Here is a 12,552-nt window from a genome sequence, read left to right as displayed (position 1 = left end):
AAAGATACATAGTGGCACAAAAACAAGTGACAACATGCAGCTGTAGCAAACAAAATATTTTGCAGGAACTTTTCTGTTTCAATACTGTTAGTGTCATTGCAAAAAAAAAGAGGGCTTATGTTTGTATAGTTATTTGATCTGCTTGATAAACATTGTACTTTCTAGAATGTTGATGAAATGTAAACATAATGTTTGTCTATGTCTCCATGATGTGAATACAAAAGAATCATTAATGTATAGAGACGTAGCCAGACTAAAACAGAACCAGGCCAGAACAACCAATCTAACAAATATAACTTGGTCAAAAGAGAACGGTGGATAAACATGGTCATAACAGATAAAACAAACATGACATGGTCAAAACAAACAAATTACATGTGAATTGAGCAACCAAATTACCAAACAAACAGGAGAAACAGTCAGAATTGATGGTGATGATACTGAGGTTTGTAGACAAATTAGTTTCCATGTCTAGAGAACAACTTTCAGTCTAGAGAACAACTTTCAGTTTAGAGAACAACTTTCAGTCTAGAGAACAACTTTCAGTGTAGAGAACAACTTTCAGTCTAGAGAACAACTTTCAGTCTAGAGAACAACTTTCAGTCTAGAGAACAACTTTCAGTCTTGAGAACAACTTTCAGTCTAGAGAACAACTTTCAGTCTAGAGAACAACTTTCAGTCTAGAGAACAACTTTCAGTCTAGAGAACAACTTTCAGTCTAGAGAACAACTTTCAGTCTTGAGAACAACTTTCAGTCTTGAGAACAACTTTCAGTCTAGAGAACAACTTTCAGATAATTCTGAGAAACTCCTAATGCCGTATACATTTTCTTCAATAAAAACTTAAAAATTTCTTCGAACTAGAATTTGTTGGTGTCTCTAAGGGTAGAACCCTTTCTGTCAGTCATTTAAATACATTCACAATGAAATATAAAATAGATTAAGACTTTTCTCCGAGTGCCAAGATTAAGGTGGAGTGCAGCATTTCATTTGGCTAGGCAGTCCTAGCTGTGATCTACATATTTTGCCACACCAAAGGCAGACAAAACCTTTATCCGCAAAGGTGATAAGAACTGCCTTGCTACTATGCAGACACCAGTGTCATATATCTGCAGATTTGACAATGGGCCTCTACACTAGATATTTCTACCTGGAGGTTGGTAACAACCACCACACAACATGACTTGGTAAAAAAAAAAGCTAATTTGTTGCAGAAACTTTGCTAGCTATAGTGATATTAGGAAGAAAGACATTATACAAGATTTGCAGACTTGCAGTGAACAGTAGATGCTGGGTTTGACTTATTGTGTACTGTGGTCACACTAAACTAGACATGCAAGGTCTGCCCAGATGTATAAGCCTTCACAATGATAGATATGCAATAACTATAATCAGGACATGGAAAGTCTTTCCTGCCTTGTAGTTAATGTCAATCAGTGCCCAAATTACAATTAATACAGTTTTTAAATAGAAAACAAAAAATTGTGATGTTTGTTTACAACAAGCTAAAACATTAAATCACATTTTTCAATACAAGTTTGCACGATCTATGACACAAAATCATCTTTTCAACCAAGTTTTCAACAATCTAAGACACTAATTCACATCATTTCAACAAGTTTAAAAAAAATTACTTTGCATCTTTCTGAAAAGATTTATGAAATCTAGACACTAGCTGACATTATTTCAACAGGGGTGACACTATTTCACAAATTTCCAACCTGCTTCATTCTACTTAGATATTAAATCTTCCATCTAGTCCAAGCTCATAACTTGGCACTTTCCAAATGTAACAACTGCAACCTACTAAAAAGTTAGTTTTATATAAGCATATTTTAGAGGATTCAATTCCTAACAATGTTTTTGAGGCCAAAGACTGAAGGAGTGAGGTCTAAAAAGAAGAAACTGTCACAGATTGAGTGAGGTCAAAAATGAAAAGTCCAACTGTGTGCAATCTAGTCAACTTTGTGCTGTTCATCACAAACAATGCAGTTTTTTTTTTAGACAAGAATCTTATACACTTATTACTCATTATCTTCACCAAGCAGACACACTTGTTTGACATACACATTTCTTCAACACACTTGGCTCCAACACATTCATCTCCAAGAAACTTGCCTTCAACACAATTGACCTCAACACACATGTCTTCATTACACTCATTCCAACACATTTGACCTCAACAAACACATCTTCAACATACTCATTCCAACACATTTGACACAGTCTTCAATACACCATTTCAACACATTTGACCTCAACACACATGTCTTCAATACACTCATTCCAACACATCTGTCTTCAATACACTCTTTCCAACACATTTGACCTCAACAAACACATCTTCAACATACTCATTCCAACACATTTGACACAGTCTTCACATTTGACCTCAACACACATGTCTTTAATACACTCATTCCAACACATTTGACCTCAACACACATGTCTTCAATACACTCATTCCAACACATTTGACCTCAACACACATGTCTTTAATACACTCATTCCAACACATTTGACCTCAACACACATGTCTTCAATACACTCATTCCAACACATTTGAACTCAACAAACACATCTTCAACATACTCATTCCAACACATTTGACACAGTCTTCCACACACTCATTCCAACACATTTGACAGTCTTCAACACATTCATCTCCTACACATCTGACCTTAACATGCCCAAAGCTTCCCATTTCCATCACAAAAGTTATTGCCAATCATAAAACAAAAAAAAAAAAAAAGATTCTCTCCATGTACAAAGTGAAGAGTGCAAAAACTGGCTTTGTGCCCAATAAACCAGTCAACACAATAAAAGGACAAGGCACATTCAAGGGGCCAAAACTCTTATGAATCAAATAACATTCTGAGAGTTAATCATTTTCCCTGACATTCAGAAGTTATTATGAAATGACAATGGCAGAAGTGGAAACAAAAAAAGAAGAGACATAAAGGGAAGTTACTGTTTCAAACAAACAAACAAAAAATATTTCTATTTTTAACATCTAACTTCACATTAAAAACCTGGAATGGCATATTAGTTTCAACACCAATAAAAAGTTACAAACAAATAAATCATATAACTACTAAGCCTCATAATTTGCATGGAATGTTCTATAGTGACCGAACTTTCTTAGAAAGTGCTCAGTGAGCATAAGAAAGAGAAAGATAAAAGTAGCTCAAAAGCTCAATTATATACAACACAAATAATAGTTTATAAAACCAAAAATAAATTTAATTTCATGGGGTCAAATTAACGATGTTATGGTTAATTAGGAGAGAAAGAGTTAATAACAAAATTTGGTCCACCAAAACATGACATTAGATGTCACATAAAAAACTAAAGTCAATCCACTATCAAGAAAAAAAAAAGATTTGGAGCTCTGTAATTGAACAGCATCCACTAAATCCTTACCAGTAGGTGGATAAGGGCTTGAACCATTTTACATCAAGGAACAGCAGCATACAAATATGACCTACTGAATGAAATTAAAACCAATGACCTACCTAATGGAACTAAAACTAATGACCTACTGAATGAAACTAAAACCAATGACCTACCTAATGGAGCTAAAACCAATGACCTACTGAATGAAACTAAAACCAATGACCTACTGAATGAAACTAAAACCAATGACCTACTGAATGAAACTAAAACCAATGACCTACCTAATGGAACTAAAACCAATGACCTACTGAATGAAACTAAAACCAATGACCTACCTAATGGAACTAAAACCAATGACCTACTGAATGGAACTAAAACCAATGACCTACTGAATGAAACTAAAACCAATGACCTACTAAACCACTTTAAATGGTATGTTTTTTTTAAGACGTTGTGAAGACCAACATGGCTCTTGAGTCCCCAATGAACTACCCAAATGAAATGAATCCTATCCAAGGCTAAGTAACTCATTCAGTTGGTGTCATTTAAAAGAGGGCCTGATGAACAAGACAGTCCATTGTACCTAAAGGGCTTGAAGTTACCAACAAATATGTCTGGATTCAAGACATTATGTTATTGAATGGGATACAGACAAAAAAAAGTTGATAAGATATACAAGAAAATGTGCAAGAAAGGAAATGTATGACAGTCATCAGAAGGATCATTAGTTAAGATAGTAAAATATCAAAGTGAACTGAAATATTGTTAAGATAATAACATATAGTGAACAGAAGTATCTTTAGTCAGTTTAGATAGTAAGATATTGTAGTGAACTGAAGTATCTTTAGTCAGTTAAGATAGCAACTAAAGTATCTTTAGTTAGTGAAGATATCATAAGGAACAGAAGTATCTTTACTTAAGATAACTAGACATCATAGTGAACTGAAGTATCTTTAGTTAGTGAAGATACCATAAAGAACTGAAGTATCTTTAGTTAAGATAACAAGACATCATAGTGAACTGAAGTATCTTTAGTTAGTGAAGACATCATAGTGAACTGAAGTATCTTTAGTTAGTGAAGACATCATAGTGAACAGAAGTATCTTTAGTTAAGATAACAAGACATCATAGTGAACTGAAGTATCTTTAGTTAGTGAAGACATCATAGTGAACTGAAGTATCTTTAGTTAGTGAAGACATCATAGTGAACTGAAGTATCTTTAGTTAAGATAACAAGACATCATAGTGAACTGAAGTATCTTTAGTTAGTGAAGACATCATAGTGAACTGAAGTATCTTTAGTTAGTGAAGACATCATAGAGAAATGAAGTATCTTTAGTTAAGATAACAAGACATCATAGTGAACAGAAGTATCTTTAGTTAAGATAACAAGACATCATAGTGAACTGAAGTATCTTTTGTCAGTTAAGATATCATAGTGAACAGAAGTATCTTTAGTTAAGATAACAAGACATCATAGTGAACAGAAGTATCTTTAGTCAGTTTTAGATAGTAAGATATCATAGTGAACTGAAGTATCTTTAGTCATTTATGATATCATAGTGAACAGAAGTATCTTTAGTCAGTTAAGATATCATAGTGAACAGAAGTATCTTTAGTCAGTTTTAGATAGTAAGATATCATAGTGAACTGAAGTATCTTTAGTCAGTTAAGATATCATAGTGAACAGAAGTATCTTTAGTTAAGATAACAAGACATCATAGTGAACTGAAGTATCTTTAGTTAAGATAACAAGACATCATAGTGAACTGAAGTATCTTTGGTCAGTTAAGGTAGATGTGAGGTGGAACTTAAAAAAGAAACAACAAAAAAACATTGAACTGAATATAAATGCTACTAAACAGAAGTGAACAGGGTATGTTCATATGAGATGAAGAGGAAAAGAATAAAAGGATACAAGAGAGAGACAGCGAGAGAGAGAGAATGAGAGAATGTTCTAAAAAGAGAGCACTGAATGAGAGGTGAAGAGAAAAAAAAGAGAAGCCTGTGAGAAAAAGAAACTAAAAAAAGAGAAACAGGAGAATTGGTCACAAAGAGAGATCTTGAAGTAGGAGTCTACGCTCAGATCAAAGACAATAGTATATACAATTGAGGAATGCAGGACAGGGTAAGAGAGAGACAGAGGGAGATGTACACAGGGGGAAGGAAACAATGCAAGGCAATACGATTCAGAAAGGCCTCAGCTCTAATGAGGCAACACTTGAACTCAGAAAGGTGAGAGAATATAGAGGAAAGAGAGAGAGAGGTAAGGAGAAAAAGAGAAAGAAAAGGGAGAGAAAAGGGACAGAAGGAGAGAAAAGCAGAGAAAGAAAGAGATAAAAAGGGATAAAAAGAGAGAGGGAGGGAGAAAAAGACAGCAAGAAAGAGATGGAGAGGAAAAGAGAAAGAGGAGAGATAGCTCAAAGGGGAGCAAGAAGGAAGGGACTTAGAGAGAGAAAGAAATGAAATTGAGAGTGTGAGAAACACTACATTTGAGACATTGAATGAGACAAACTGGCAGCAACAAAACCAAGTCTGCAACACAATAGGATGACAAAATTCTGGCCAGGAGAAATGGAAGCTATTTTTAAGTAAAAGAAAAATAAAATGAGATCCATGTCTGGAAAAAAAAAATGTTTAGGCTGAAGAAAAACTTGTTTAAAAAATTTGATAGCCAGCCAGATTTTGATGTCATGGACATGTAGTAGCGGGAAATAATACAATACTTTCAGGCCAGATTGGATAAGGTACAAACAAGAAGATAATAAGATTCTGGTCAAAAAAATTGTAAAACATGTGCTAAAGATGATAATGAAACAAATTTAAGAACAAAAGAAATTTGTGTTAGGCCAGAAAAAAATTAATTGGGGGGGGGGGGGGGCACTAAGGAAAAAAAAAAACAAAAACAGAAGACTTTTAATTTTCTTTTTGGTTACTAGTTGAATTTTAGGTGCAATTGAATTGTATAGAGCAAATGAAGTCAATAAAACAAATGAAATTTCAGCTTAAACCTGTCTAATGTGTTGCTTTAATGTCATTATGAACTTGTTTTGTGTGTCACTGTAATGTCATTATAAACCTGTCATGTGTGTCACATTAATGGCATGAGCTTGTGTTGTGTGTCACTGTAATGTCATTATAAACCTGTCTTGAGTGTCACATTAATGGCATGAGCCTGTGTTGTGTGTCACTTTAATAAGTTTTTCTTAGCCTTGTTGTAAGTATAAACTTGTTTAAGAATAAAACTTTTGGAAGAGCGCAAAGGTCAATCTGTGCTACAGATGATGTGGTCTTTTAGCTTATAAGTGACCCACAGCCTATCTGGGTAATTTTCACAACTTCAATTACAAGAGAATCCTTAATGCATGTACAACATAGTTATCTCCACTCTGACCAGATTTACAATGTATGTATAACTTCATAAGCCCAGCTCTAGCCATATATACAATGCATCAGTATTGATGAGAAAGACCTCCCTAATGCTAGCTCTAGAAATTCACTGCTAGCAAGTGTAACAACAGTTCAGATATGGAGAAAGAAAACAAAACTCCTTTCTTTTTCAAGAAATGTTCCACACTCAAAGCCTGCGGTTCAGATTTAGTTTAGCAGAAAGTCTTTAGGTCACCTATCATAGTGCTCATAATTATTGTTTTAAGACCTGTAAGATTGTGATACTATGGAGTCGTAGAAATAATCACGGATGTAGCAGTATAATAGAAATAGTCCTTGATGTAGCAGTGTAATATAAGTTCTCATGAGTGTAGTAATGTATGAGAAATTGTCCTGGGTGTAGCAGTGTAATAGAAATTGTGCTGGGTGTAGCAGTGATTTGATTTGATTTTAGGCACATCGGCACAATTTAGGCCATGTTGTGCCTGGGTGTAGCAGTGTATTAGAAATAGTCCTGTATGTAGCAGTGTAATATAAATTGTCCTGGGTGTAGCCGAGTATTATATAAATTTCCTAGGGTGTGGCAGTGTAATAGATTAGTCCTGGGTGTAGCAGAGTATTATAGAAATCGCCTTGGATCTAGCAATGAAAATTTAACAAAACTGGTGCAATAAAAATGATCTGTTTAGAACAAAAATAAACATTAATTTGTGATGGCATTTAAATAACACAAAGATCATTACATGTACAGATTGGCACAAGAAGCGAGAGAGAGAGAGAGAGAGAGAGAGAGAGAGAGAGAGAGAGAGAGAGAGAGAGAGAGAGAGTCAGATTGAGAGAGAAAAGAAAGAGGATAAAGAGTAGTTCATTAAAAAAAACAACAACAACAAAGGCTGGTCTATAAGAGAGAAAAAGAGAGACAAGAAAGTACAATGTACAATCAGTCAGTAAATATTTTATACATACAAACATTTTCAATTGATTCGGAAAGATGTATAAATGAGTCAAACAACACTCTCATTGGATCTGCTCATGAAAGTGAGGGTGTGAGGTGATGCTATGGAGTGGCCAAGAGTTGTAGAAAAGTGAGCTGTGTGTGTGTGAGAGCTATATTTTTTGTCAGCCAATCAAAATTAAAATGGCAAAAAGCCAAGTTAGCATCCCCCCCCCCTATTTTGTTTAAATTAAAAAAACAACATCTAGGACTAGAATCTAAGTCAAATAGTGACTACAACTGAGTGCTGAGGAAAAAAAAAACAAAAACAATTTGAAAGTAAGCAAAATTAAAAAAAAAACAATAAAAAAAGAAAACTGATCACACATGAGCACAAAAGAGACAAAAGAACTTGTCCAGTAATGCTAAGCCTAGCTAACAACAATAAGGGTATTAACAATTAATATGAAGCACACACACATACAAGAATGTACTCAACAAAACAATATTCAATCATTTTCTTTTTCACAGAGTTATAAAGACAATGAAATGATAGTACCAATCATTAAAAAATTAATAATTTAATTTAAAAACTGCATACAAAGCCAGACCCAAACAAAAAATGTTTAAAAAAGAATAGTCATAAAAATCAGGTTTACAGAAACTTTTACAATTATCCAACATGCCACTATTAATTAGTTTTTCAAATAAAGAACACAAAATAAATCATAAAAATGATATTGAAATGAGATATTGTTCAAACTCTTCCCATCAATAACCATTCTGCTATAAGTGATTAATTGTATTATCAAGATGAAGCTTCAAATATAATAGAAAAAAAATGTACAGTTAAAGCTAACCAATCAAGAAGCAGGGGAAAAAAATACAACATATAAAAACATTTCATGCACTCAAGACAATATTGAGGAACAGGGTGACGTGTGTGCTAACACATTCACTTTGTGAGATGTAAAAAAAACTTGGAAAGAATACAAATATTACCAGATCAGTCTACGTCTCCATCCATTTCCAATAGCAGAGGCAGAGACAAAAATATGCAACGTCCCGCGCGGTGCTTCCCAGATAAATCAGAGTCACGTTATCCTAACCAATGACTCAGACCAGATCTCAAATTATCTCATTAGAGTAAAGATAAAGCTCTTCCACTGTGTGCCTGCACATTGATGAATTGAGGACTCTTGTGAAATAAGACACTAGTCACATCTTTTCACTGCTCGTTTATGTGTGAAAGGGTGTGGGAACACTTTTCACTGCTGGTTTATGTGTGAAAAGTGTGGGAAGACTTTTTACAAATATTATTAAAATGCTTGTCATAGCCATACAATGCTTTCTAAAACACTGAATTAAAAAATGCTTTGATACATTTATTATTTAATGTGTAAGCTAATTCCCATTTGTAATTCTTTAAAAAGAGAAAAAAAAATTATGTACAGAAAAATTAACTTTGTACCATCATGGTAATACAATATTGTATTAGCACTTCAAGTGAAACTGTTTCAGGTAATATTACTGGAGTGAGTAATAGTTTCAGGTAATATTACTGGAGTAATAGTTTCAGGTAATATTACTGGAGTAATAGTTTCAGGTAATATTACTGGAGTAATAGTAGAATCAAACTTAGTTATGAAAACAGAGATTGTAAGGCTAAGGTTAAAATGAGGCTACATTTCTTGTAAAAAAATAATTTAAACAAATGTACTATTTCCCTATTTCAACCTACCAGAGAACTTTGTTTTTTATTTTCAAGTAAACTCAAGTTTCTATTTCAATTAAAAATAAATACTTTAATTCTACGCAAGCGACATCAAGAATAAAACTGGACACATGGATAAATTCTGAAGCCATGACATTGAGGGTTCTGGTTCCATCTGTTTCCTGTTTCTCTTAGAGGTGGAAGGATAAATCCCTGATACCACTTCTTGAGTTTGATCAAATACAAGTTCTGCTTCATCTATTTAATCAGCATGTAAACAGCCTCTTAGCCATATGATGCTAAGTTATTCACTTAGTAACTGAATATTTCAATTCTCTGGACGCTATGGACATAACATATCTCTTGTGTTCACATGAATGTGAGTCCTAGTGAATAAAACAAAATGACATGACCAACTCTAATGTACAAAGGACACAATGTGTAGGCTGGTATTAAGTTGAGCTTTTATTGAGAATGTCTAGACTGAAGTAGAAAACATCTGGTCAAAGAGATATTCACTCAAACAAAAACCATTTTCGTGTACATTCCAGCACATTCAAGATGTACCGTCAAATCATGAAGTTAACAAATACAAATTTGTGATGATGGTCTACCGACCACGAGTTCTCACTACAGACAAGATAAGTTTTGAAATAAAAATTGTTGGGTTTAAGTTTTTCCATTAGCTTGTATTATAACACATTTTCAAACCAAAATTGACTTTGTTGTCATTAAAATAACTTTAATAGTCTAATCTGTTTTTTTTTTTTTTAAATATATTTTCTAATGCTATTGGAAACCAACTTCTGTAATAACTAATGTCACATTACATTTGACCAAATGACTGAATAGGAACATTTCAGTGACCTGAATTCACAGATGAAACATTTTAACTGGTAACTTTATAAAAATAATTCAATAACTGTTCATAAGCTATCATCACATATATGGTTGTGGCTACAGATGTATGATTCATTAGGCCAACCTAAGTCTCCATAATTAGACCAAAAAAAATACAGATATACATCTATTTACTTCATTTATACTGGATGAGGAATCCCCTAAACTTGGTTTCGAGCTAAAATATTGAAACTTCTATCAATGATTAAAAAAAACAACAACATTTCACATGATGTTAAGTAAAGTTAAAAAAATAAATAAATATGGACATTGGTATAAAAAAAAACCTATTTAAGCAACATGTACATTTTTTGACTTTCGATTCTTCAAATAGAACAAGAATGACGTTTACTTTACTTCTTTGTACACACAGTGCAACAGGAGATGATCTATCCATGTAATACCCAAGGACTTGAAATCCCACCTACAATGTCAATGTTGAAGACTTAGTATGCACTTTGAGGGTTAACAAAGAATGAAGTGGAGCTCTTCAGTGTTGCACTGTTCCTCCACACTTAGTTTTAACAATGGTTGAACACAAATAGTCGGAGATTTTCAACATAAACTAACCATGTCCTACATGCTAAATCAAATGTCAATGTTGCCAATTTAAAAACAGAAAAAAAAGGGGTGTAAAACTTAGAAAAGTTGATTCTGCACTGCAAATAAGTGGACAAAAAAACAACAACAGAGCTTATATCAACATTTCTTTGCTTCAGTACATTGGACACACACCAAAAAGTTAATTATAGTTTTTCTGCCATAGATGAAAATATCTAATAAGGGAAAAAGTTCTTGCTTATTGCAAAGTTTCTAATAACCGAGTGTCAGAATAGAAAGTTAAGTTACATTGCCTAAGTCTACATAATTATGTTTTCCAAACCATTCCATGAACCAGATATTTCCTGTTTTTGGGCTGAAAAACTTGTTCTTAATACAAGTATACTGACTAGAGAATGAGTATGATCTACGTTGGGAACTTGAGACATGTTTGATAACATTTTCATCATTTGAGAAAGTGGGGTGTATCTTAATGTAATAACTCATAAAGTATACCCCCTTTGTCTACAACAATAAACACCAGGAACAAGACATATTCATCTATAACTAGCCTCCAGCAGACAAATCTGCCCAAATGAATGGCGGTGTTACAAACAACTATTTGACTACACATGAGGCTAACATATTTGTACAGATAGCTAGGATATCATTCTTCAGACCTTCTGGTCTATGGGGTAGGTCATGTAAATCTCATCTGGAGTGGTGAGGTGGTTGGCTTTCCAACTGAGGGGTCATGAGTACCAGCCTGGAATTTTGAAACTTTGGGATTCTTTGGACATCCCTGAGGCCATCAGACTCTAAAAGGTATCTGACCATTAGTTGGGGGAAGGTGGTAAGTCGTTGTTGTGGCCACATGACTTTCTCATTAACTGCCAGCCATAGAAACAGAACTATCAAAAAATTACTTACAGGAAATTAGTTGGAAACAATCCAGCAAAAAGGAGATTCAAAACGAAAATGAAATACTTGTAATCAACAATGCATTGCACATGTCAAACAAACGAATGTCAATCTATTGCACATGTCCAACAAACGAATGCCAATCTATTGCACATGTCAAACAAACGAATGCCAATCTATTGCACATGTCCAACAAATAAATGCCGATCTATTGCACATGTCCAACAAATGAATGCCAATCTATTGCACATGTCCAACAAATAAATGCCAATCTATTGCACATGTCCAACAAACGAATGCCAATCTATTGCACATGTCCAACAAATAAATGCCAATCTATTGCACATGTCCAACAAACGAATGCCAATCTATTGCACATGTCCAACAAACGAATGCCAATCTATTGCACATGTCCAACAAACGAATGCCAATCTATTGCACATGTCCAACAAATGGATGCCAATCTATTGCACATGTCCAACAAACGAATGCCAATCTATTGCATATGTCCAACAAACGAATGCCAATCTATTGCACATGTCCAACAAACGAATGCCAATCTATTGCACATGTCCAACAAACGAATGCCAATCTATTGCACATGTCCAACAAATGGATGCCAATCTATTGCACATGTCCAACAAACGAATGCCAATCTATTGCACAAAAGTTCAAAGTGATAAATAAAAAGAGCAAATCTAAACAAAAAACCAAGCTATCACAAAGTAAATCAATTGCTGGTATGAAGGATAACAAAC

The 12,552-nt window shown here is 34.0% G+C and overlaps 1 protein-coding gene across 5 annotated transcripts in view; it reads right to left on the bottom strand.

Annotated features, from left to right (window-relative positions):
- Positions 1–12,552, bottom strand: part of LOC106060999 (FERM, ARHGEF and pleckstrin domain-containing protein 2-like) — a 118,433-nt gene that overhangs the window by 16,344 nt on the left and 89,537 nt on the right. The gene's annotated exons all lie outside the window — the stretch shown is intronic.

The sequence above is a fragment of the Biomphalaria glabrata genome, chromosome 15 (assembly GCF_947242115.1).
Source record: "Biomphalaria glabrata chromosome 15, xgBioGlab47.1, whole genome shotgun sequence".
NCBI classification, from domain to species: Eukaryota; Metazoa; Mollusca; class Gastropoda; family Planorbidae; genus Biomphalaria; species Biomphalaria glabrata.
Note: the sequence above shows the minus strand (reverse complement) of the source record. Positions and strands in the feature narration are given on the sequence as shown.